At 40.5% G+C, this 25,925-nt stretch overlaps 1 protein-coding gene across 1 annotated transcript in view; it reads right to left on the minus strand.

Annotated features, from left to right (window-relative positions):
• Window positions 1-15,636: 15,636 nt before the first annotated feature.
• uts2r (urotensin 2 receptor) overlaps window positions 15,637-25,925 on the minus strand; it is a 46,552-nt gene continuing 36,263 nt past the window's right edge. Inside the window, exon 4 of the mRNA XM_030755503.1 lies at window positions 15,637-16,112. The gene's annotated coding sequence lies outside the window, so the exon portion shown is untranslated. The remainder of the gene's footprint in view (window positions 16,113-25,925) is intronic.

Here is a 25,925-nt window from a genome sequence, read left to right on the forward strand (position 1 = left end):
GGCTGTGACAGAGATGATTGTAGAGTTGAAGAGTTGGTTCAGAAGCATCATAAAAATAAATTTTACTGACAAGTATTCCCTGCTCATCCACACAATTACTGTTTCTGCGTGACTTTATATTGCTTCATCTAATACTTTATAAAGTTTCTGTGATTAAAAAATTGAAGAAGAAAAAGCCTGACTGCTAAATCACCTTTAAATAATCATTAACTACTAAACACTAAGTGTTTGACTTTTCTGCACAGTGCAGCTGAAAGTCTGATGGGCTCGGCTCTCACCTGATTGTTGAGTTTATTTCTACAGCACATGTAAAACAACAGCAGTCAACCAAAGTGCTGAATATCTAAAATAATCAAATAACATCAAATATAAGATACAATGACCGTTAAGACGGGAAACCTAAAATAATAAAAACCTGTAATGTAACCAGAACAAAACGGGTTTTCAAAGTGTTTGCTGTTGGAGCGGTCCAGATGTGAAGCAGCAGTTTTTTTCCAGAGTGTCGGAGCAACGACTCCAAAGGCCCGATCTCCTCTGAGCTTTAATCTGGACCTCGGGACAGTTGGGAGCATTTGCTCAGCAGACCTCAGTGATTTGGTGGGAACGTGCAAACTTAAAAGATCAGAGCGGTGAGAAGGCGCTAATCCATTTAATACCTTAAAAACAAATGATAAAATCTTGAAGTCAGTTCAGAAACTGACTAGCAGCCAGTGCAGGGATGCTAATATGGGAGATATGTGGTTTTGCTTACGAGTGCCAGTTAATAACCGTGCTGCAGCATTTTGGACCAGCTGCAGTCGGCGAAGCAGCGACAGGCTGATACCTGAATAAAGACTATTAAAGTACTCGTCGAGTACTTGAAGGCATGGACAGTCCTCTCAAAGTCTCTGAAACAGAGGAACGTCTGTGAGAACCATCGATCCAGAAGCTGGTTCCAGGTGTTGTGCCTCTGCCATCATTAATGAACTGTTTAATTAGGAGAGATTGGTGGGTGTAATTATATTAGTTCTGCCTTAAACTCTACCTTCACATTTTGGCAAATGAAAACATGAACATGAAGAAAGCTGTGAGTGCTGTGAGCAAAGGTCCTCTCTGCATGATCAGAGTCCTGAGGGAGTCTGCTTGTTTAACTTTGTGCTGGCCAGAGGAAACGTGCTGCCGCCGTGCTGCTGGCAAATTCAACAGGCTCACAAAGCTCCGCAGCAAATGTCAGGTTTGAAAACCCCTGGAGCAATTTCTGATGTTTATCAGAGGAGCTCTCTAAGAACACATTTGCATAAAACTTTTGTTCTTTTAGCAGCGAGCGGTCAGGTTTCCTCCTGCAGAGGTGCTAAAGATGCATAGTGTTACCTTTTTTGTCTATGTTTATGTCATATAAGTTTAAAAGATTATATTTAGCTTCAGTTTTGTATTTAGTAAGTGCATGCTTGTTTTCTGTAATTGGACTTCATTAGGTATTTTACATTTTCTAGATATGAAGATCCAGCTTACTGACTAATAGTTAATGGGTGCACAAAGGTCCCTGCAGACAGTGATGAATGGGTGTTTACAGTGCTGGAAATACTGACTGAAGCTGTAATAGCAAGAAAAGGAGACATGATGACTGTCAGATCATGGGTTTGCATCAGCCTTTAAGAAAGGATAATAATAAGAAAGAAAGAATAAGACAGGTGGGAAGGCAGAAGGACAAATTATTATTTCTCCAGCACGAATGACATTTAAATGTTTCCACATGAAGTGGAGTTTTTTGTTTTTTTTTACCAGAGCATAATTCTCAAACAGAGATAAGTTCATCTCTGTGTGATGTGTGTGACTGTGTGATAAAATACACCAGCAGATAACCGGACCGCGCTGCTCTTCCCATCAATCTGCCTGCTCTGTGCTGGGCTTTGAAAAGACCTCCTGACCTCTGACCCACCCCCAATGAAATGAAGAAGACACATTTCACTGCTGCTGTCATGTATCGGTATCTTATCCAGCGGACCCCACGAGGCTCTTGGAAGAGGGGTCGACAGGGATTTGTGGTTTTTCGGGGAAGCAGGTCGATCCCGGCAGGTTCTCGACCCCTGAGCCGTCATCGAGCACAGCCCCACGTTTTTTATATAAGTTTAAAATGTGAGACTGCTCTGAGGTGGGGGCTCTGCTCTCCATCAATAATATAGCGGGACTCATAATTCTAGGTTTGTTGCACTGATAAAAAATCCATAAGCACACGTTAATGTCTAAGTAATTAATTTTAACTTTATTGATGTTCGTACATATTCTCCCGTCTCTTGAAGGCGTATTGACATGTCCTCCTCATTTCCAATTTGAGATAAGAAAAATTATTTATAGTAATTTATATTATATAAATATATATTCATATAAAGCTTTGCCTTTTATTAAAAACAATCAATTTTGCCCTCATTTCCCCAAAACAGAAGAAACTAAGAAATGCAAAAAAAAAAAAAATACAGACTGCAGTGGTTACATAATTTCAACCCAATATTTAATGGAAGCCGCTACAAAGACAACATGAGAAACAATTTTAAAAAGATTTTATTTTGTAGTAATATTCTCCAGCAGCACTTCAAAGAAGTCAGATTGGTGGCGTTTTTCTCACTTTTCTCTCTGAACCTTTGAGCAGAGCAGCTGCTGTAGTTCTTCCTGTTCTTCCTCGATACAGAGTTTCAGTTTCTCGACAGTTCAGCTTCCTCTATCACATTTTTTTTCTAAAATGTGATAAAAATGATTTCAGAGGGTGGGAGGTGTGAACTGGACATTTATTATGGAGCTTCTGAGACGTGCAGGATGTGGTTTAGTCTTTGTTGTAATCATCAGACTCTGGTATTGGAAGCATTTTGTCAGTTCATGTTCAAAACCCTTGACTATCATATGACATCAGTTTATCTATTATCTTTTTCTTTTCTTTTAATTTTCTACATTTGTAAACAAAAGCAACAGGATGGAGCAGGAAGGCTTCGATATGAATATCTGTTATCCACTTTTTGGATCTTCTCTCCACTCCGAACCCCCTGGAAAAATTAGCCAGCGGTTGCCAGATTGTCTTATTGCCAACATTGGAAACCTGCCCTGGTTTTTATTCAGTCTCTGGCTCTGCTCTGCGCTTTCCTTTGTGACTTATTTTGAATTTTAAAAATTGTAATAAACAGGGCTGGATCCGGCTGAGACTGTGCGTGCCTGCTATTCTGTGTAATTGTTTAAATTGGTGGAAATTGCTGCTGACGACTGCTGCTGCAGGAGAGCGTGGGTAGCTGTGTCTGTGTGTGTGTGTGTGTGCGCGCTGGTACTGACTTGTACTGTACTTCGTTACTGTACTTAAGTGGAATTTTCAGTTATCTGTACTTATACTTTTTACTTTTACTCTGTACATCGTGCCCTAAACATCTGTAATTTCTGCTCCTTACATTTTCAGAACAGGTTCATTACTTTAGGTTTAACATCTGAGGGAAGTTTTCCTTTCCCATCACTGCACGCATTCAAACATTAAGACTGATCTAGTGTAAATGGAGGGAACAAGAGCACATAAAAGGCAATCCGACTGGTGCGACCATCACTGGGACTTATGCATCATTTATAATTTTATACTCAGAGTTAAAGAGCTGGAACAGCATCTTTGGTGCAGATGATGCTTTTTATGGGTCTGTCTGCGGGCTAAAGGTCCAGCTGCTGTGTTTCCCAGGGAGAGAAACTCAGAGGTGGAGTCAAAGAAAAGTTTGTATTTCCGTGTACTAAAGGAATGTCCTCTGCTGATAACATCAGGCGTGCTTCTAATGAGACAACAGATGGTGTCTGGGGATCTCTTCCCAGATCCGGACCAGGCCTTCAGGCCGCCCTCATGAAGTCTGTTTCTGTTTGCTCAGAGACATTCACACCAGAGGCTGCTGGAGGTCATTTTGTAGCTCTGCAGTGCTCATCCTGTTCCTCCTTGCACAGAGGAGATCCCAGTCCTGCTGATGGGTTAAGGACCTTCTCCGGCCCTGTCCAGCTCTCCTACAGTAACTGCCTGTCTCCTGGAGTCTCCTCCATGCTCTGAGACTGTGCTGGGAGACACAGCAAACCTTTGATGTGCCATTCTGGAGGAGTTGGACTACCTGTGCAGCCTCTGTAGGATCCAGGTATTGCCTTATGTTACCAGTAGTGATACTGACCCTAGCCATGTCTCATTGCCCACCCTCTGGTGCACCTGTTGTTAATTTCATGAACACCGAAGCAGCTGAAACTGATGAAGAACCCCCTCTGCTACTTACGTGACCACATCACTATCCCAGAAGGTTAACTGACGTGGTGCAGAACTCTGATGAAAAAAAAGTTCCTTTAATTTTTTGAGCAGTGTACAGTCACAGACAAATCTGTCTAAATATTTTGTAAACTTTGTTTGTTACTTTGGATGAAGGTGTGTGATACATTTCAGTGCACTGAAGCATCAGCTTCTTTCTCTATCCAACTAGCAGAACAAAAATTAAACACGCACAACACAGACTGGAAATAGAGATGGTTATTAATGTTATGAATGTTGATGTTACACAGTTTGTCCACCAGTGGGCACTCTGTAGCTTCCCTGTTGGTCTCAAACCTGTTTGGAACGCCACAAAAGTAACAATCAGCTGATCTGAGCACTGTCAGGCAGAGCTACAAATCAATAAAACAAGACTTTTTAAAATATATATATTTTTTATACTGCATTATCATCTTATCCTACACATATATGTTCAGGAAAACTGTTTCCTGTGTCTGAAAGACAAAAAATATTGGCAAATAACGGATTTTCAAATCGCCAAATATTGGTATCAGTATTGGTCGTTGGCACTAATTGATGTCGACCTGAAAACAAAGTCTTTAGAGGAAATTGACACAAACTCAGGCCAAAGGAAGATATGACAGAAACAAATTTTCTGCTCTTTTTGTGCAAAAATGAAACCAAAAGGATGTTCCAGCAATTTTATTTTTAACCGACACTAACACAAAGTTCATTAAAGAAGCAAAAGAGATAATTGCTCACAGAGGTAAATACAACTTTTTAGTAGCTAAGCAACTATTTATGCACAGGGTACACTGGTGACTGGATTGGATGCTTTCTATTCCACATACGCACACTGTTCTCTGTTTTTCCATCTGCTAAGCCGACTTTATTCAGAGGTGATTCATTTGACATTAATTGCTTGATTTTCCTCAGATAACACTCATATTATTCACAGTATTAACTCTATTCAGCCTCATTCACTGCTGCACATTTCATTGAGTTTATATTATACCCAAACTTACACTCACTCTTTGGGATATATATATATATATATATATATATATATATATATATATATATATATATATATATATATATATATATATATATATATATATATATATATATATATATGTAATTTTTTTTATTAATATATATATTCTGGTCTCTGCTCGGAGGTCTTCCCAAATGTTCAGCTTCTGTGTCTGCCAGGTCATTAGCCAGTTTGGCTCAACTCTTGGTAACAGCTGCCAAAGAGCTTTTTTTCCAAGAAATGAACAAAGACTCTGAATCTTCTTGTAGAATGGTAATTAAAAAAAAAATTACATTTTTATCATGGGGAAAATTGTGTCTAAATTGATGGGCAGAAATTGCAGTTTTATCCAATTTAAGACAAACTCTGTGGCAGAATAAATTCAGCTTTTGCATGAGTTCTTGCCTCACCGTGCAGCGCATGCATGAAAGACTAACAAAGGTTCATTCTATGAATTCAGAGATTTGTGTAACTTGTGTAACTGTTGGAGCTTAGTGGGCTATCTGCACATTTCATATATTCACTGATGTCATGGACTGCAGTACTTTGAAGTAACTTCACTTACAATGCTGGGACAGAGAGAGTGTCAGTAGGAACAAACTTCATTCACAGACAGCTCAGTGCTGTTCAGTCAGTGTAGCAGAAACTACAAACTAGGTTTGTTTTTTCACACTGGCTTCTTTGGCTCCAAGTCCTATTTCTTTGACCATCCAACTATTTAGTGTCTGACCTCACTCTTACAAATCATGTTACCGCTGGTCTGTGCAGATGGTAGCTGTTGTTTCAGGACAGACAATATTTAGGAATCATAAAGCACTTGTCTTTGTTGGAAGGTATGTACTGAGCTGAATGAGAATGCCTGTTTCAGAAGAAACAAGCATTATTACTCAGGCTGACATAAAAAGGTGCAGAGATGACACAATCCTGGACTCAATCAGGCATACGAGTGTGATAAACAACACTTGTGGTAGTATTTAATAAGCCGAATGATTTCCCCTCAGAGGAAATCCAGTCACCTCCTGAAGTGATGACCCTGAATAAATGTTACTACACTTGGAGGGGAGCTTAATAAAAGTGAAACTGTGCACAGTGCTGAAGCGATGTGCTGTGAATATGTCAATTTAAATGTGACTTTGACTGGTGTCCGGCAATGACCTGGTCTCTAATTCAGAGCTCCTCCGTTCTGTTGCTTCTGTTTGAACAGAGAAATCTGTGCGACATTAATATTATGAACCGTGCATTTTATGCCAAACTTTCTGTAAACCTAAATGGAGCTACAAAGTTCCCATGTAGGACAGGAAAGGTGGCTTCCTGTTTGGCAGTTGGGTTTTCTAAAGAGAGTGAAAAGAATGAGCTGAGATGAGCTGATGTCTTACAGACATGACTTTCAGATACTGCAGTAGATAGTTTCATTAGACCTTCATTCAATTCTTCTTCTTTTGACCTCCTCTTGTCCACTTTCCTCATTTTTTCTTTAGCACATGACGCTGAGATATGCCAAGTTTTTGGCTAATAGCTTTTTGGCATCTACCATATGGGTGCATAAATATTATTTTATCCCCGTGAAACTGTTATCTTTGGCATTTTTGGTAGAGTCAAAGAAATGTGAACAAATGATGCAGTTTTGCAACATGCTGCTTGTAGCAAAGTGCTTAAATATATGATTTATAAGGGGTTCTTTGCTAAGTTGTCAGTTTTGTGTGGACAGCACTGATTCACAGGTCAGTGTGAAGTGGTTTAATAAACAAAAAAATGTTCATCTGAAAATGATCTGGAACTGAAACTGGACCTGAAAAAGAGTGAAAATGTCCAAAGAAAAACACGCTGAAGCACGATGTTACTGTAATCCATCCTAAACTGGATTACTATGAAAACACAAACCTCAGTACTCAGAACTGATCCAGGCAAACAACAGGCAAAACTTTTGTCCAGTTGATCCAAAAGTGCATCCATCAGATGTTTTGATATTTTTGTGCCATTTTCAGCTTCATGCCTGCAAAGTCCTAAAATGCTGATCAGCAGTGGCCCTCTGGGGACACCATTTAAGAGACTGCACTCAGTGAAGAGAGAAACTGAGTGAGAGAGAAAGACAGCGAGCATTCAGTGTTCAATATTTCTGTTCAGATTTATTGAACTGATGCTTATATGGCAAAACTAAGACACTGGAGCTCGCTGTCGAGTAGACTTGGATGGCTTCTTGCCATCTGTGGTTATGATAACTTTGCTCAAAAGAGCAAAAATATCTCAGCTGCAAGCTCTGGGCCAGCGATTGTGCTGTGAGATCAAATGTACAGAGAGCCATATTAGGTCTCAGAGCCTATATTTCAGTATTACCTCCAGTCCACACCACATATCTATGAGCATCATTAAGTGACCCAGTTTTGACTAAATTTAGAGGATTTTGGTTGGGTGGCTGAGGGCGGGAGGAAGGATTTTCAGCAGAGGGTGGCTTGAATGTGAGCAGAGATTTCTTAAATCATTTAAGCTAAACGGTGCCCATAGTTAACAACTGAGGAGAATCAATATGTAGTAGTGAAGTCTGCCTTTAGGACTTTGTGGCAGAAGCAGTCTCTGGCAGGGAGGGCTTTAGGAAGTCATGTGAGGTAATCTAAAGTATAACAAGGTCTGAAAAGGGAGGTGGTTGTGTTGAGCCTTCATCCAGAAGACTGTGGTTTGGGTCCCATTTAATTAGTTGGCCTATTATTGTTAAGATTTATTTGTATATTTTTCACTTTTAGTCACAGTTTGCTTCGTTTCCAGCATCAGAACCACTTGGCTGGCTTTAGAAAAAGGTTATGTTTAAATGAAATAGATTTACATGAATATATCAATGTGCATACATGCTATTTGTGATAAACTCTCACAGATGTTTATGATGGCTTCCTTTTTGTCTCATACCAAATATGAAAAAACATTAAAAAAAACATGTGGTTGAACCCATAACACTGTACACTGTAAAAAGGGATATGGGGTTTTAGCCATTTGAACTCACATAATTATGCTGGGTGAACTCAGTGCCCATTACAACTAACTGAGTTACAACAACTTCCACTTGAAAAAATACTTAAAAACTCGCAATAATCCGTTCAATTAACTGCAGAAAACGTGTTAGGATTAGTATTTTATGTAACGCGCATGCGCCCTTAATATGACCTCATGGTCACATGATGCTCACAGTCACGGGTCACGTCTGAAATTTAGCGAAAAACCTGGCAGCCATTACGCTGTTATCAAGTAAGTATTTCTAGCTTTTTTTTTTATTATTATTAAGTTTATCTGCCTCAGTCAGTCACCACAATTTTCAATTCAATTCAATTCAGTTTTATTTATATAGCGCCAAATCACAACAAACTGTCGCCTCAAGGCAACTATTAATACATATTTCATGTGTGTGCTTATTGGCAGTACAACTTCGAGCGCTGGTTAGCTAGCTTTGAGTAGAAAAACCTGTTGACTTAACGACGTCAGTGCAAATTTGATTAATCGATGCTTAGCAGGGGTGAGTGGATTTAGTTGGGGCTCACTTGCCAACAAATGATTTTCTCAGGTAAACAGAGTGTGGATGGAGAGCGGCTCCACTGAACTGAAACGAGCCCGTCCGTGATTTGACGGGAACGCGCCCACATGCACACGCCTGTCTGTACAGGTGGCTGGCTGAGGCTGGAAAGGTTGCTGCATGTCTTTAAGAATGGGCCCACCATCATCATCATCATCATCATCGTCTGCATGTCTGCTGTCAGAGGCAGGCACGAGAGGTTTGTTTTTCTCCATGGCTTAAATTCAGTTATTTGAGATATAGAAATTGGGTGACATCTTATATATAACCACGGTTTTACTTCTCATAAACAATATTATTATTCATATTAATTAGGATTGCTCATAATCTCATGAAATAAGAGTGGAAGATGTTCAGATCTTCACTGGGAGTGACTGGGATGGACAGGATTAGAAATAATGACATCAGAGGGAAACAACTTGGTCTCCAAACTGCTTAAACTGAGCAGCTAGTAGACAAAATTAGAGAGGCAAGGCTGAGATGTTTGGACATGTGCAGAGGAGGGAGAGTGGGTATACTGGACAAAAGATGGAGCTGCCTGGCTGGAGGAAAAGGGGAAGAGCTCAGAAGATTGATGGAAGGAGGACGTGCAGAGGGTCGGAGTGACAGAGGAGGATGCTAGGGATAGGGAAGGATGGAGGCAGATGATCCACTGTGGAGACCCCTAAAGGAAGCAGCTGAAAAAAGAAGAATGTATAAAATAATTGGGTTAAGGAAGAAGAATGAAAGAAGTGAAGGGGATGATAATTAAGAGAAAGGGTGAACCTAAATACTAAAAAGGTAGCTATAAGTCTCTTCTCCCTTCTACTCATATTAATGATGTAACACTGCCTTGTTTATTTTTTTCTTTTACATTTATTATTAGTTGTTTGTATATAAAATATATTTTTTATTAACTAAGTATTGTTTTGTAATATTCAAACATCACATGGAACCAAAATATATACTTCAGTACTCTCGGTGACTATTTACTGAGGATTTACACGGTATAATATCATTCACTACTTGTGGAATGATGGGTTTACATAATTCTGATGGCAACTGTACGCTCTGCTGGCAGGCATCGAATCAAAGACGAGAGGGCAGCAGCGTTGTGGGGCCTACCGTGGTACATGAGCAAGAATCCTTCTGCATTCCTGAAGATGTGTGAGGTAAGAGGTTTATCATCCAAACACAGGCAAACAAAACCAAAACTAGTTCACACTGAGCAGGGCTACGCTTGTGCCCTCTGAATGCTGAATGATGTGGCATGTACCCAATGCTTCTGTCAACCCTGAATATCCAAAAGACTTGAAGTGCACTTCAGCACCTGTTTATGGGGGTGGGTTTTGACTCAGGTACTGCCAGAGTCCACTCTCTGAACATTTAGAAAAACCTGACAAACTGAGTTCAGATTACATGTTTTCAGTTTTCCTAACTAATCCTTTTTAATCCAGATTATTTTATACAAAAAGTGAAGTCGACAAACTCCATGTTGGGTCAACTAATTTACTCGTTAGTTGATAATATGACGCTTTACATAAATGAAACTTAATCTGAGTTGAGCCAACAAATCCTTTTTTACAGTGTACCTGCATTTGCTGTCTTCTATTAAAACACACACACAACAATAGACAGGTCAAATATTATTTTTAATAATAATGTACATAATTTACATCGCTCATTATCTTCACTGGAAAGCGGATCACAGACATCTTGTTGTACTCAGTAAGGCAGCTCCAGGTGTTGTACTGGCAGGAACGATGCGATTAAATATAAATGCACCATCTGCTGAACTACAGACGAAACCTTGACTGGACTGTGTTGTGATTCATTATTTTTTATAACACTAGCTAATTAAGCAGGCGGAGATTTACCCAGTGTGCTTAAGAATGGCCGCCTACTACTCATTTAAGTATAATCACTTACGCAACAAACATCCCAATTATGGCTGCATCGACATACATAAAAAAAATCTCTTCTTGAATCTTTAATTCATATTTCCCAAACCATTAAATTAAAGGTGAGAGAGTACGAGTAGGCTGAAGTGTCCTGGCTATGCATTAAAAAAACAAACAAATAATTTTAGTCTAGATTTGAGGTTTAACTAATGTAACCATATTTTATATATTTATTCTTATTGGTATGAAATTCACTCACTGAATTTATGTCAGCATGCTGCTGGTCCAAAAAGCCCAGGCTCCATTCAGAAAGTTCTGATGTGCACCAGTTGCTGTTCAACCTCTGCAGCACGCTCCTGCAGCGCTGGATGTTTGTCTTCATGTAATCTAGAATCTGTGATCAACCAGCTGCCACGTGAACCTAATACTGAATTTCAGTCATCACATTATTATTAGTTTTAGTATATCATTTATTTATCCAGGAAAACATCTCATTGGTCATGAGTGACCTGAACAGGAGGGCAGGAGCCAGCTCAGCCTCGATTCCTACAAAAGCATGTCCTTATGGGCTGATTCCTTTCAGGATGGTGAAGATTGTAGCCTGATAGCTTTCTGACACAACCTTGAATATCTTATGATCTCTTCTTAAACATACCTGAGAAGATTTGCTAAGATTACAACTGTCAATAAGGGATTTTTGTCCCTTATAAAAGATAATTCAGTCCTATGGGAAAATTAAAAAGGGCTACTACAGTTATTGTTCAGTACTCATGAGAGTTGGATTAGCAATTGAAAAATCGGTGAAGCAACAGAGTGCCCAATATCCCTTTAGCCTGAGGGTGGGAGAGTTCCAAAAATGCTGGAGTCACCAATTCTAATTTGTTTGTTCCTGCAGGGTAAATGCAGAGTCTTTGAATCTCTGTGCCCCTTCTTTGTAATCTTTAAAAAATTCAAAGTATTCAGGCCCATAACCCAGATGAACTCAGCTCTCTAAAAGAAAACAATATCCACAGTTTCCACAGGCTGAACAGTTCTGTCAGCTGAGCTCCATGTTTGAAAGTGATGGAGTGGCCTTTCTTTAAGTAATTAAAGAAATTATTACGTTTGTATCCACTTTGTTGATCATAGTCATCACCGTAGCCCACTGAGCGCTACTCTCCGTTTTATAGATGAAAGTGTGCAGCCGGGATGTGCAATTCAAAGGCTATGATTGCTTTATGATTACAGTTCAAATGCACTTGTTAATAAAAGAGCCCGCTGGCCTCGCCATGAATAATAATGAAAGTAGATTTTTGCTTTCTGTGTGTGTAACAATGCAGGCAAAAAGCAAAAACAAATTTTAACAGTCTCTTTAACTCAGTTATGGATGCACAGGAATTGAGCTCAGTACTAATACACAGACTTAGATACATAAAGTCCCATTTTTGGATGTGACTTACTGTTCAGTCAAAAAGCATAAAAAAAATGAAACCTCGCCACGGTCTTTGGCTTGCAGGCACTTCCATCTGTACCCAGAAAATAAGGTTATTTATGACCTGGCAGGCTCAATCCCTGGGCATGAAATCTGGCTTTACTCTTTTGCATTAAGCCTCGGATGGATAGATTTGTTAAAGATGCAGCAGCCGGGCACTGTTTGCAGCTTGTCTCCAGCTGCACTGGGAATAGAATCAATTAGATGTAACGTGGTGGTTCCAAGCAGCAACTCCGCTACCACTCGTTCTGTCTTTGCCTTTATCTGAATCGAAGCACCGAGATGATTAAACGGGCCCAGAACGACAAGGCCGGCCTCGGAGGAGCATCGCAGACCGGACAGAACACACAAAAGGTGCATTTGGCTTTTTTCGTGGTTAGATGGGATACTGTAGAAACTGATTGTATTGCACAGGAGCATTAAAAAGCAACTCATACAAAGGAATCCAAATATGTGTAAGCAAAAGAAATGCACTTGCAGGATCAATAAAGGGAAATTTTATGATGCATACAAGTTGGTTTTACATATGTACATATGATGTTTTAAGGCTGGCCATATTCTCTGTTCTCCAGGAAATAACAAAACCTGCATTGTGACAGGTCATCTCCTCCTTTAGCCCCATTTAATCATAGCAAAGAAATAAAAATATATAACTTATTTTTAATGACTTAGTAAAGAGCTCCTCATGATAATCTGTTGTGTAGTAAGCAGTACATTCACAGTTTATTCACAGAGCTGTATCAGGTATTTAAAGGTGTGAGGGACTGAGTCCAAATGAAAATGATTGGGTGCATTCAGTGAAGAAACGTCACCAAGGGCGCCCGGGTGGCTCAGCGGTGGAGCAGGCGACCACGTGCATATGCCGGGTTGTGGTGTGGGTTCGATACCTGGGCCTGTTGCCAATTTGCCAGCGTTGCTTCCCCTATATCTTTCCCCCGTTTCCTGTGTCCCTCTACTGTCGATAAAATCCGCTGTAGCCAAAAATGCAAAAAAAAAAAAAAAGACATCACCAAGTTTAATAGTTGGTGAGTCACAGTGGTCTGAAATGAAAGCTCTACGGCTTTGGCTGCACAGATGATATTTGAGATCTATTTATTATTTATTTTGGACTTTTAATGACATGTTTTGGATGCAAGAAAGAAAATCTGAATATTGCCAGCCTTTGTGGTGATTTACATTCCTTCTTATTAAAAGCAAATGCAATAAGCTGCAGTTGATTCCAATCCGGGGGATCCACTTGGGAGAACAAAAAAGTCCGAAAGGTTTTTGCACAAGAAAACACCCGAGTTTAAAGTGGGATTTGGCAGGTGGGGGAACCCTTAGCTCAGGTGTAGCATGTAATTTGTTTTCATAAAAATCTTAAGAATATCAAAGTCCAGATAGCTTCAGGAACCCATCATGCACTAATCCAATATCTGATTAAGAGCTTCTAAAATGATTTAGGACATTACAGGTAATCTTTACATTTCAACTGATGACCAGTCTTTACCCTTCCTCCCTCTCTCTGATCACACATTAACATTCTTCTCTTCCTTGGAAAATACAGTCACTGTGTCCTGAGCAGCATTATGTGTCCACTGCACAGAAACTGTGTCCGTATCACACGTTTGAAACACAAGTTTGAAATGACTTCAAAACTATTCCTCTGTTTACGCTCACTCCTCTTCCTTTACATGTGAACCATAAACACATCACAGGGATGAGCTGTAACCCCCCACCCCCCCGATACTGCAGCACATGAAAACTGAACTTGCTTGGCACCATTTTGTATTATTAACTCCTCATTAACTGAAGGTGCCAGGATGCCATTCCTGATTGCTCCAGCCCACTTTAACCGCTGGACAACACTGTACATCAGTATCAATACTGTGTCATATAGTAAGTTGTGGCTGAAGGTCAGATGGCTTTTTTTTTTTTTTTTTTTCCTTTTGAGAATACAGATTTTAATTTCTGGTGTAGGGTGATCTCCTGACTCTCTTATCTGTGCTGTCTTTGTGATGCTATCAGCCTGAAATCGGATGACAAAGGAAACAAAATTCACCTGCGAACCACAACGTGTTATATACTGAGCTTTAGAGGGGACTCTCCTTTTCATTTCTCTTTCCCCTCACTTCCAACCAGTCACAGCAGGCTACCCCTCCCTGAGCTTGGTACATCATCACCTAGTACTTGCTCATATGGGATTGTCTGATCATTGGGGTTATCTCCCTGATACTATAAGGTCTTTCCTTGTATTATAAAGTGTGTTGTGGCAGCTGTTGTTGTGATTTGGTGCTGTATAAATAAAGTTACTGGGCCTTGGTGCGGCACTGCAGCGCAGCTGCCGTTCATGCTGCCTTGCCTCATTCTTTAAGACGGCTTTCTTGTGATTGACGGCCTCTCGCAGACAGCAGGTTGGGGTTTCTGTGCTCACAGCCAGAGCCATGTGCATGAGACAACCAGATTAGGGGTGGCTGCTCTCACTGACATCAAACTTAAATCGAGCTGTAGAGCAGTCTGCAGCTCGTGTTTTTTTTTGGGTTAAGAATATAAATATGACAGAATAAAGGAAAGACGTAATAGATCCACTTTAAGATGGATGGTTGATTTTTATCTTTGGACAGAGCAAAGAGTTGTTTTCTCTCTCGCATATTTTTTTCAATAAAGCTGCTCCTTAAGGCAGCTTTACTTTTAGAGCTCAGATATGAAAATAGTGCACTGAGAGCTAATCTATGGGAGCCATTCAATTTCCTATCCATTTCTACAGAAATTGGCTGCAGTGCAGCCAGGGGCACAGCAGAGTTGCCCTCAACAGGACTGCATGATGTTAAATGGCTAAAATAGTTATTTACACCTGCTTCTAGACAAGAAAAGAACATATTTTATTTTTGTTCACAAATGCACTATCAATAAAGTGTCAGAACTGAGATAAAATTGCAACATGCCCTTTAGTTTTTGTTACATCGAAGCTGTTTTTCCTATGAAATGCCAGGATTCTGCTAATTCATGCTTGTTGCTTGATTAAGGATTCAAGAGAGAACAGACTGTCTCGATGCCACCCATTTCCAAATGATAACTACAGATTAGAAGTGTAGCTAAACCACAGCAGAAAAGCAGCTGTTTGCGTTGGTTTAACGTGATCCTATCGGGAGGCTGAAGCTAGAAATCCTCTGCTGTGGCTCGTTTCGTGACTACAGTCACAGGCTCGTGTCCTGAAGTAGCTCCCGGTGCCCAGATCAGTCATAACCTGTAGAAGAAATGGAACTCAAGCTATTGTCTCAACTCCTTCAATCATGATAAAAAAAAAAACCAAAAAATAAAAACAAGAAAAGTTTAAAGTTTAACCCACAAAATGCACATATTTTGATTACAGCTCAATATGAATAGAACATTTATGGAGTCCTCCAAAAGGGGTCACCGGGACCAGCTCAAGACATTTTTTTTGGGGGGGGGGGGGGGGGGGTTGCCTCTTGGCCATCATAATTACATTGTTTTTACAGTTGTTTTTTTTTTTTTAATACAAATCAAACCCACAGTTCCTGTTTTTCCTCCACTTGTGCGTCACCAGCATGTACTGTACACATCTCTCAGGCACTGGGAAATAACAGCTTTTTGCATGCAGGCTGACCCCAGTGCACGGACAGAAGGTGAGCATGAAAACAAGCTGACAAGCCTCTGTTTTTAAGACGCTGTGAGAGATGAATATACATGTGAGGGGGGAAGGTTCTCTTTTGTACATTGTGTCCAGCAGCAACAACCAAGTTCAGATTTGGTTCCTCCTGGTGTTCCTTCAACACAATTGTGTCCGCAGATATTGACAAAACAAACACTCTTCGTTGTCTTTGTTTTCACTTGTGGTCGAATGGAGCGACGTCACGTCCAGGCTCTGCTCCCGTTTGCGTCTCCAGTGGGGTCTTTTCTTTTCGTCTCCTTTCACAGCTCTGTCATATCTGTCAGGGACACACAGGACAGAGCATGGCTATAATTACTGTGGTTGTAAATCCTCTAAATAACTCACATGTGTACACACACACAAACACACACTTCTTACTGTTTGCAGAGTATGTTCTCTTTGGAAGGAACATGGTGGTAAAAATAGCAAAGAAGCTGTTATCAGTTCCTGTGTGCATTTACAAAAGTAGTCACAGCTCCTTTTTGAATTGCTTAAACACACAACTGAAGCTCTAAGAAATCATTACAGTGTGATTTAGAGTGCACAGTAAACAGGATTGCCTGGCAGGATCAGATTAGCGGTAAACCGTGTCTACAGTTTCAGCGCCATCATCCTGGGGTGTTTGGTTTTTATATCAAAAGAAACTTTATCACCGTACACTGTGTATAATCTCTTTAAATGAACCTGGTCTCTAGAATATGGAGCTTTGCAGAACTGGAGCTACAGCTTGGTTATTTTCTCTTTTGACAGACAAAATGTATCTGTCTTTGTCATTCCTACAGAGCTGTTGAAACTCCATATGGGCCATATCTTGGTTTTTCCAAACATTACCTCCTATTTGTTACTAATTGGCCGTGGAGAGTCAGAATCTTGGCTATAGGCACAAAACAACTTACTCAGGTTAGCATCAGGTTTGCAGTTAAAAATGCAGCATCTTGGGGCGCCTTAGTGGTGAAGCCGGCGACCACATACATATGCCACGTTGCGGTGCGGGCGGCGCGGGTTCGCGTCCCGGCCGGTAGCCAATTTGCCCGCGTGTCTTCCCCCGTATCTTTCCCCCATTTCCTGTCTCTCTCCACTGTCAATGAAAGCCGCTGTGGCCAAAAATGCAAAAAAAAAAAAAAAAAAATGCAGCATTTTCATGGCTATGGCTACAATAATAAACAGTTAAAGATGTGGAACAGACAGGGTCAGGTAACTAATTGTGTGGCCAACCCGTCCATCCAACCCAACATCCCCCCAGTGTGGATTCTTCACACTGATGTTGCTCACATCTCAGCTCCTCCAGTGGGGATGTGAGAAACAAGAGCCAAAGATTCTTGAGATCCTTGTTTTCATAGGCAGCTCTAAACAAAGTCAGGCCGAGCAATCAAAGACTTCTTTCCAGCAGGTAGCAAATACAGCGATGAGCACTCTTCATTTCTACCTGCACTCGCTTTCACAACAGAACTGCTGTGGCCACAACATTTTTTTTATGAACTGATCTTTGTGCTGTTTTTAAACTTTGCTCTCAGCTTTGTGTTAATATTAAAACACTGAAAGCTCTTGTGTGTATGCTGATGAGGGTAGGGATTTGTGCCAGTGTGCACGGAGGTAGCCTAAAGTATGAGAATGCAAAGCGGGTATCGCTTCCTGCTTTGCTCCTGGACAAATTAATATGGCCACAACAGGATAATTTACCTCGGCCTTGTCCATGGCGCCAAAGGCTCGTCTTAATTGGTGTAGACTCTGAAAATAACATTCCTTTAGCAGTAAAAATTTCACTACAGCTTAAAAACTATCCAGCAACTAAGAACTGTTACATGTAGAAGGAAGCTGCCATTACTCATAGTGTTTGCTTTGGGTATTCTTGATATTTGCGCCTTTTGGCGACAGTTACCAAATGGATAAAGACAGTTAGCAGTCCTTCACCTCAGTCTTCTTTTTAATTGATTTTATTCTGTTGAGTTAACAGGCAGGCTAATCTCCCCCTTTAATGAAGGCTGAGCTGGAGTCGTGCACTGATGGTATTACTGCAGACAGCATCGGTACTTTCTTCAGCTAAGTGCTTCACTGCTAAGAGCTTATTTATTAAACCAGACTAAATAATCATCCTGTTAGCATCACAGCACTCTTTGTTGCTATAGACTGAATGCTCATTTACTTTTGGGCTCACTCTTAAATGTCTTCTCACTGCTCACGCTCTAAATCTGCGTTTTGCAGGGTTGCTTGTTATAATGAAATGCATGTGGGTCAGATGCAAATTCATTCATTTGGCAACCATTCATTTTTTTGCAAATGTATTCTCATTATACACAAGAAGAAGACCGTGCAGTAGGTGTTATATATGCCATTCTTAGGACACTGATACATAGAATCAATCAAATCAGGTCTTTTCTGGGCTGAATTATTGACGGTTGGTCCAGAATAATATTAACTGCTATTTTATGTGAAGTTAATTTCAGTTATTAAAGTATAGACAGATTGCTTGCAATGGTCTTTTCACTTCTTCCATGGGGACAGCAAATGAAGTAACTTTGACCTTTCCTGTTAGCTGCATCTTGATGAGCCCAACCCCTTTGATTAATGAATATTCATCGAAGAGGCCGTGTTTTTCTCAGTATCGGCAAAAGGTTCCCAAATATAATCAGTATCTCCCTTGGGGAAAAAAAAAAAAGCAAAAGAAATGAAGAAAAAGACTGTAATAATATCTATGGTGTTATTTGAACAGTGCTATTTGTATCATTGACATGGAAACTTTCATTATTCCATTTGCAGAAAGCTCACTGTGAGTGTATAAAATTGAAGGAAAGGTCCTCAGCTATTTTTGGGCAGGTGGGTGGGGGATGAATTACTTGAGTATTAAGCGTTTATTTATGTATTCATCTGTTTAATTTCTGGCCTGTTTGAGGTCAGGACGTTTGTAGTTTAATCAAGTTCCTATAATTGACTGACTATACAAAGGTGCATTCTTTAATACATTTTATTTAGCAGCATGTGAAATAATTATATCCACAGAAAATACTTACGATGGTTAAACATTTATATATATTAGCCTTCTTTCTTTAATGTCAGATCAGGGTTTGGGCTTAGATTAACACTAAGACTGAAGAAGTTAGGCTGGACCCAGTCTTAAAGTAACACATCAAATCGCAGTAGCATTAGCACTGCGTTTGCCTTGGTGTCTCTATCTTCTCTAGTTGGTACATTTGGAGAGATGACTGTGCAGTGTCTTTTATCCACGAACAAACAAATAATAAAAAAAACATGGCCCACTTTCAGTTGCCTGAGCCTACAGGCTAGTTCGTGGGCCTGTTTGTAGTAGTCGTTTCTGTCAGTGAAGCTACAGCTGACACACTGAAGATTTTGAAACTAAATACATTATTTCTATCTTTCTGGGAGTGAGGCTCTAACAACTACAAATCAAAGACAGAATAAAACATGATTGTAGCTTCTGACTGAAGCCAATGCAGAAATGCCTTAAACCTGCATTCTGTCTGAAGGCCACCAGATGGCGATAGCTGTGGTTGCAAAGATTTCTGGTCCTATTGAAGTTTATGGGAAAACAGGTTTCTGTTTTGACCTCTGTAAACATCGTCCTATTGAATTTGTGGGCTCAGTCACTCATTTGGTATGATTGATGTCACATCCGGTTTTTGGAAATCAAAATGGCAAATCTGAAAATGCTAAATTTGAGGCCTCAGACAAAGCTTTATAAACCCATGGATGAGTTCAGGGTTGTTATGTCCACTGTTTATACTGTCTGTGCTACAAACATCAGTGATGAGTGCCAAACCCAAAATGACAAACCTCAATGAATAGTGATGCGTTTATATATAAATAACTGGCTCAGATATGGAGCTTTGTGGGATGCTGTTTGTTGGAGATACAAATTTGAGCATTACTGATTGTTTGACTGTTTGTCCAAACAGTCCATCAACTGTGTCCAGTGTTTTTCAAAAAGCTGTTGTTGTTATAATGCACAGCAAAACGAGCACCGTGCACAAACTGATGCCAGTAGTTTTGGAGGTATTTGATGATACACAACAATGCTGTCCAATTACAGATTCGTCTTGATGATGGCACTCGTCAGGAGAATTGTCCACTCAGACATTTACAGTCCACTGGGGAGCGTAAAATGTCACACAGAGTAGAACACTGACCGTGAAGCAAAGTCGATGCAGGGACAAAGGAAGACACAAGGGGAGAACCAAACAAAGACTGAGTAACACAAAAGTGAACATGACAAGAATGTTACAAAGCACGAAACCCTGTGAAGGAGAGGAGCTCTCGCAGCAAGCTGCTTTAGTCTCTGAGCACTGATCACGCTGTGATAACAGACCAGTACTTTTAGCAGCAATAGCTTTCGAGTGTAATGAGTGTGCCTGAGTATGTGTCAGAGTGTATTTGCATGAACAGGTGTTCGTGTCAGTTTTTCCACATCCTGTTTACCGGATCCATTCGACTGGAACATTTAGCATCGCCCTGCCCTGTCAAGGTGAGCACACTACAAAGAGCAGTCCACACACACACACACACACACACACACACACACACACACACACACACACACACACACACACACACAAACTTGGCACATAATAGGCATACTTGAAGACATTTTCCACTCTATTGTGTTGTTGCAGGTGGTTTGACAATTTCTGGAAGAGAGAATCATCACTTTTTCATTCCTCCTCTTTTTAAATCAGTAAGGCGACACAATGCACATTCATGTACTGGGCTATTTTTTTTGATATATGTGAAGTCACCTTTAGCTCATCAGATGAAGTGTGAGTGACGTATTCAAGTCAAAGTTCACGTGCTGAGGTCACTGCTGTAGCTGTTGGTGCGTCTATCTTCAGTTTTCTCCAGTTTTGCCTGCAGGTAAATGTCTGATTGTTGTAGCAATCAGAAACCTCGGGGCCACCCACAGTGAGCCTTTCATTACTTCATGGGACATTACACTGACTTAACCTTAACTCCAGCTTTTACTGCCTAATCCCAACCCTGCCCCAACCCACATACTACGGTTAACTAACTTTGTGTCCTCAAAGTTCAGATGGGTGCCCCCACGTGACTGGTGACTGTGTAAGTATATTTATGTTCACACAAGTAATAACACACACAGGGACACAGGAGAGAGAGTGTGTGTGTGTGTGTGTGTGTGTGTGTGTGCTTATCACATCATGGCGTCTTGGACATACAAATCCACCTGGCTAAAATGTTCACAAGTGTTAACAAGCCTGAGGCCGTGGTATGATCTGCTGAGAAGTGATATGAGGGACAGCCCCCCCCCGGTCTGTGCCTCTGCTAAATTATTTTTATCCCCAGTAGCCCCCACCACCACCACCACACACACACACACTGTGTTTCCATTTGGTTGTGATTGGTCATTCACTGTCAACGCCACTATTTTTATGTGAATGACCTCATAACTACATTTGGAGAAAAAAAAAAACCTCGGTTGGTGACAAATTTATATCATTAATGTTTTTTGATTGCAAGTTATACTTCTACGTACCGTATGTGCAGAGTTTCAAGTTTCAATGTGTCACACTAAAATGCCCTGCTCAAGAATAAATAAAATAAAAATACAATTAACAAGAACAGGCTATAGAAAACTTATAAGAGCGCTTCTTGTAAAAGCAAACATGTTTGGTACAATAGTGCCTTCGGATTATCATTCCAATTGCGAAAACTGCCAGACATGACGGGTCAAAAAAAAAAACCCTGCTCATTCACAATACGGACACAGTGAGCAATCTTCCAATGTTGTGGAATCTCGTGGAAAGCGTATCTGCTCGAGTAACAAGTTGAAACGTATGCCTGTGTGAGTCCAATAACATGACCTTTGGTGTTGTCGAGCTCTCCGTTAAGTTTAACATTACTAGGGTTGTAAGTACCGTGAATAAGTACCATTCACGCTCCTCGTACTTCCAGTTGCTACACTGTATCTGGTCAGTCACTGCTTTACCGACACTGCCATGAAATTTTCATTGCTGGCTCAGATGTTCTGACTGTTTCAGCAGCTTCCTGTTTTACCCCCTCTTTGCTTTGCAGCATACGTGTCTCACTCAGGTCCTAGTGGGCAAAAAAAAAGTAAAGATGATGAATCTTCACTTTCTTTATTGAGGCACACATTTTGGGGCTATTTGATGATAGTGTGCTCATAGGGAATAGAAGTCTGCATACAAGTGTTGTTTTTCTCTTGAAGAGGATGTATCATTAATGCAAGCTGTACAGTTTTGAGGGGCTTAAGCTGCCGACTCTCATCTGCAGCCCTCTGGCTTACAGCTTTGTTTTTCTGCTGTTCGAATGGCAGCAGGCAGAAAATAGAAAGTTGAATGAGTGCTCATTGGACACCTGTTGACTTGAGATTGCTGTGCATCTGGTGCTGCACTCTTCCACTGATGTCTCCTCCATTACACCCCCCCCCCCCCCCCCCCCCCCACCCACCTCCCACTATCATTATCTCAACTGGCCTGTGCCAGCAAACCTCCCCTGTGCCCTCAGTGGCAGCCAGACCACCTTTCAGCCCACTTGGCAGCATCCATCAGCCATATTTGCCCCATCTTTGCCAAGGCCTCATCATCAAGAGCTCATCAGCCACCATAAGTGGATCTCAGTGTGCTGAGAATGTGAGGGCTCACTGGTTTCCTCTGCTGTTTCCTGCATCTCCACAGATGTAAATTATTCAGTTAGGTGAAAAAAAAACTTCAGCATGATTTCTTCCTACATCTTTGCTGGATTATATCATTATGTTTGAAGTATTTGAAGAAGCATTAGCAATTCAGCACTGTTGACTGTAAAGCATATTAGTAGCAGAGTGGTATAAATCTCCATGGAAGAGCTGGGAAAAAGATTTTCAGGGCAATTACTGTGGTTATCAGAGTTTCTATTGTTTTATATTTCACATACTCTGGATTATATTCAACCTGGATGCCAGCTGGTTTAATTTGGACTAAAACGCTGCACTTCTGGATGAAAAATACCTGAGGACGTGCCGAATGTTAAATCTCATATGTGGGTGTTTTGGGGCTTCTGTGGGATTTTAGCTGAATGGGTAGAAGATGGGTTAAAAGTAGAGCTGGTGTTCCAGTTTTGTGCTCGGGGTGTTGTGGCTTCTTCTGCTCACTCCCTCCGCTCTGGCAGGACATGCAGAGCTAGCACACAGCGCTTGGCTTAACACCCAGAGCTCAGTGGCTTGTTCTTATCTTAGCCCTGCGGCACCACAGGTCTCATCTGCATATGCGATCACAGCATTGCACACAGACCACTGTTAATGTGAGAGTACTGATGCTGTGTGTGTGTGTGTGTTTGCACACATGCTTTAAAATTGATTTAAGCTTTTATTTGATAATTTACTTTAAAGCGGGATAAAATGTTTGGCATCTTGATTTATTCATTACAATGCTCTCACTCACTACATATACAGATATATCAATATTATTTATTACTAAAGCTAAAATAAAAGCTAATGAAGCAATAACACTGATCATTTTGTAACAATGTAATGTTTCCTGTTAATTATATTTAACCTCTCAAGGTATTCACCTTTCTATATACAGTATGTGTACTATGTATAGGTGTGTTTTTTTTTTAATTTGTGTCACATGACTCGTGTTTGAATTCATTATAGCAGCAGAATATGGATAGAATTTGGTATCTAGGCTGTATGCCTATTACTCCATGCAAATATGATGCACACAGAAATTGGGAGGCAACGAGTAAACATTCCCTCGGAGCCTGGGGTGGATGCTGGTTGAAAACTGCAGGACAGCAGTGGCATCGGCATGTTAAAGGGAGCGATGTGAAACTTTTCAGCTTCCACCACATTGGAAGGTTGTGTTTGGAAAATGAACTAGCTCAGAAGAAAAATAAATACAGTATAAATGTATATAAAATAGAGTATATACTGTAAAAATAAATATAGGACTGTGATAAATGCATTGGGTTTCCTGTTTGCTGCTGCTTTTTTTCCTCTGAAGCCTCTGACAGTGACTTTGAATCCAGGGCAGAAAAGGTGGAATCAGCCACTAATAATAATAACAGCTATTATACACACTGACATGTAAATGTAGCTACCTAAATACAACACATGCACATGTACAGTATCCGCGGCCTTGTTAGATTATGAGCTGACAGTGAGCGGTTATCAAAATTCCAGTGGAGCCCTTTTTTTTTGCCTTTATGTGAAAAATAAATGTCCTACAGCGTGAAATCAGATTGTAGTCGCTCCAGTCGTGACTGACTGATTTTTATAACAGCGTGAGTTTGCTTGGCAGTGCTGTAAGCAGATAAATGAGCTGTTGCTCTGCTGTATTTCTGATAAAGCGGCTCTTCAGTGAGTGTTTGCTTTGTTGTTAAACTGCAGGTACCGCCGAATCCACCAGATGGGCACGCACGCGTCCTACTGTCAAGGCCAATCCCTCTGAATGCCCCTTTTTCACCGGCTTCACCAAATTTTATGAAATTCAGCGGGTTTGTTTTTCACGCTGATGTCCAGAAAGCTGAAGTGCGCTGATTCACCTTCTCAGAGGAATGACAGGTGCAGGTGTGACGCATGTGAAACAATCCAGGTGTGGATTCCCATGTAAGGACTTATGATAGCAGAGCAGGACTGTTAGGATTACAATATAAATACATTGATGGCTGTTAAAAAATAGACTGAAACATAGTTTTGTGTGATTTTTTTTTATTTTTATTTTATTATTTTTATTTTTTTCTCTTGTATGAAAAAATAAGTATTCCAGCAGTCTCCATGTTAAAATGTACGCATTTGGAAATCTTGTTACTAATATTTACATTGCAGTTCATGGAGGGATTGCAGTGTGTGCATATAGATACGCTATGCCTCTGTAGATGGAATCCTTGATAGATATAGATACATACATATCTAGACATAGATACCAATTATTAATTATTAGTTATATCTTTGTTATGGTATTTAGACATGAAGAGCATAAACCTAAAAAATGTCTGGATTGCTGCTTAGGCTGCTGTGTAACTAGAACTAGATCGTGTGGTGATGTGAAGGTGCACGTTAGGCGGGGAGTTTGGTGGTCCTCCCTCAGAGCACTTAAATGATTTTATTCCTCGCATCAATTCATGGAGAAAATTTAGATTTATGTAACGGAGAACACAAAAATCCTGCATCAGACACATCAACGTATACTGGAGCAGTGGTCCACAACCTTTTTTCAGCCATGGACCGGTTTAGTGTTACAGTATTTCCGTGGACCGGCCGTTAAGGTGTGGCAGATAAATATGTCAAAATAAATGATGCGACCATAATCAAAAAGTGTGATATTTTCTAAATATAATAATAAACGTGAATCCCCTGTGTATTCATGTGCAACTCTTTCAGCAGCATCCTTGTAGCATTGCGCCACAGCATGAATAACATCCTCTCTGCCCAGCCCTCTGGTCACCATGGTAATGTTGAAACATGCCTTCAAAATAAGATACACCGCAAAAACAAATACAGCAGAAATCACCTCAGTCGGATTGAAATGGCACATGGAATTTCATCCGCCTTGTAAAAAATCCGTCTTACATGTAAGTCAGATAAAATCCGATTCTTCAAAATATCCCCCAGTTTGGGGTCTAATATCGAATTTTGCTGAACTTGCTCCTGCTTCATCTCTGGATTTGCTTCTGAAAATTTTATAATCTCATTCCGTTTTTTAAGGTCACTCGACTTGCAGTACAAACCAACAGCCAGGTACTCTTTAGGGTCCGGGCAATGCCAAAGCACACGAACAGATGCAGCACGAAGGCTGTGTGTACACAAAACACGGCGACAGCGGAGGATTTCAGGTTTCCAAAACTCTCCAAAAGTCGCCGATGTCACCGGAAAAAGTGGCTAAATTTGTCCTTAGTCATTAGTTGGGTGTAAAAAGCGTCTAAATCTAGCGACAAGGTCATTAAGTTGCACCACTGCCATGCTGTCGCTTCCTGCATGATTTATGGGTGAAGTGGTGAGGGAGAGAGGCGGGGCAGTGTGAAGCTGTGCAGAGAGAGAAGTGTGATTGTAACGCCACATAGACTATATCAATATAAACGATATTGTCTCATATCGCGTATGAAAATATATTGATATTTCTTAAAA

Source organism: Archocentrus centrarchus, chromosome 19, assembly GCF_007364275.1.
Source record: "Archocentrus centrarchus isolate MPI-CPG fArcCen1 chromosome 19, fArcCen1, whole genome shotgun sequence".
Classification (NCBI taxonomy): domain Eukaryota; kingdom Metazoa; phylum Chordata; class Actinopteri; order Cichliformes; family Cichlidae; genus Archocentrus; species Archocentrus centrarchus.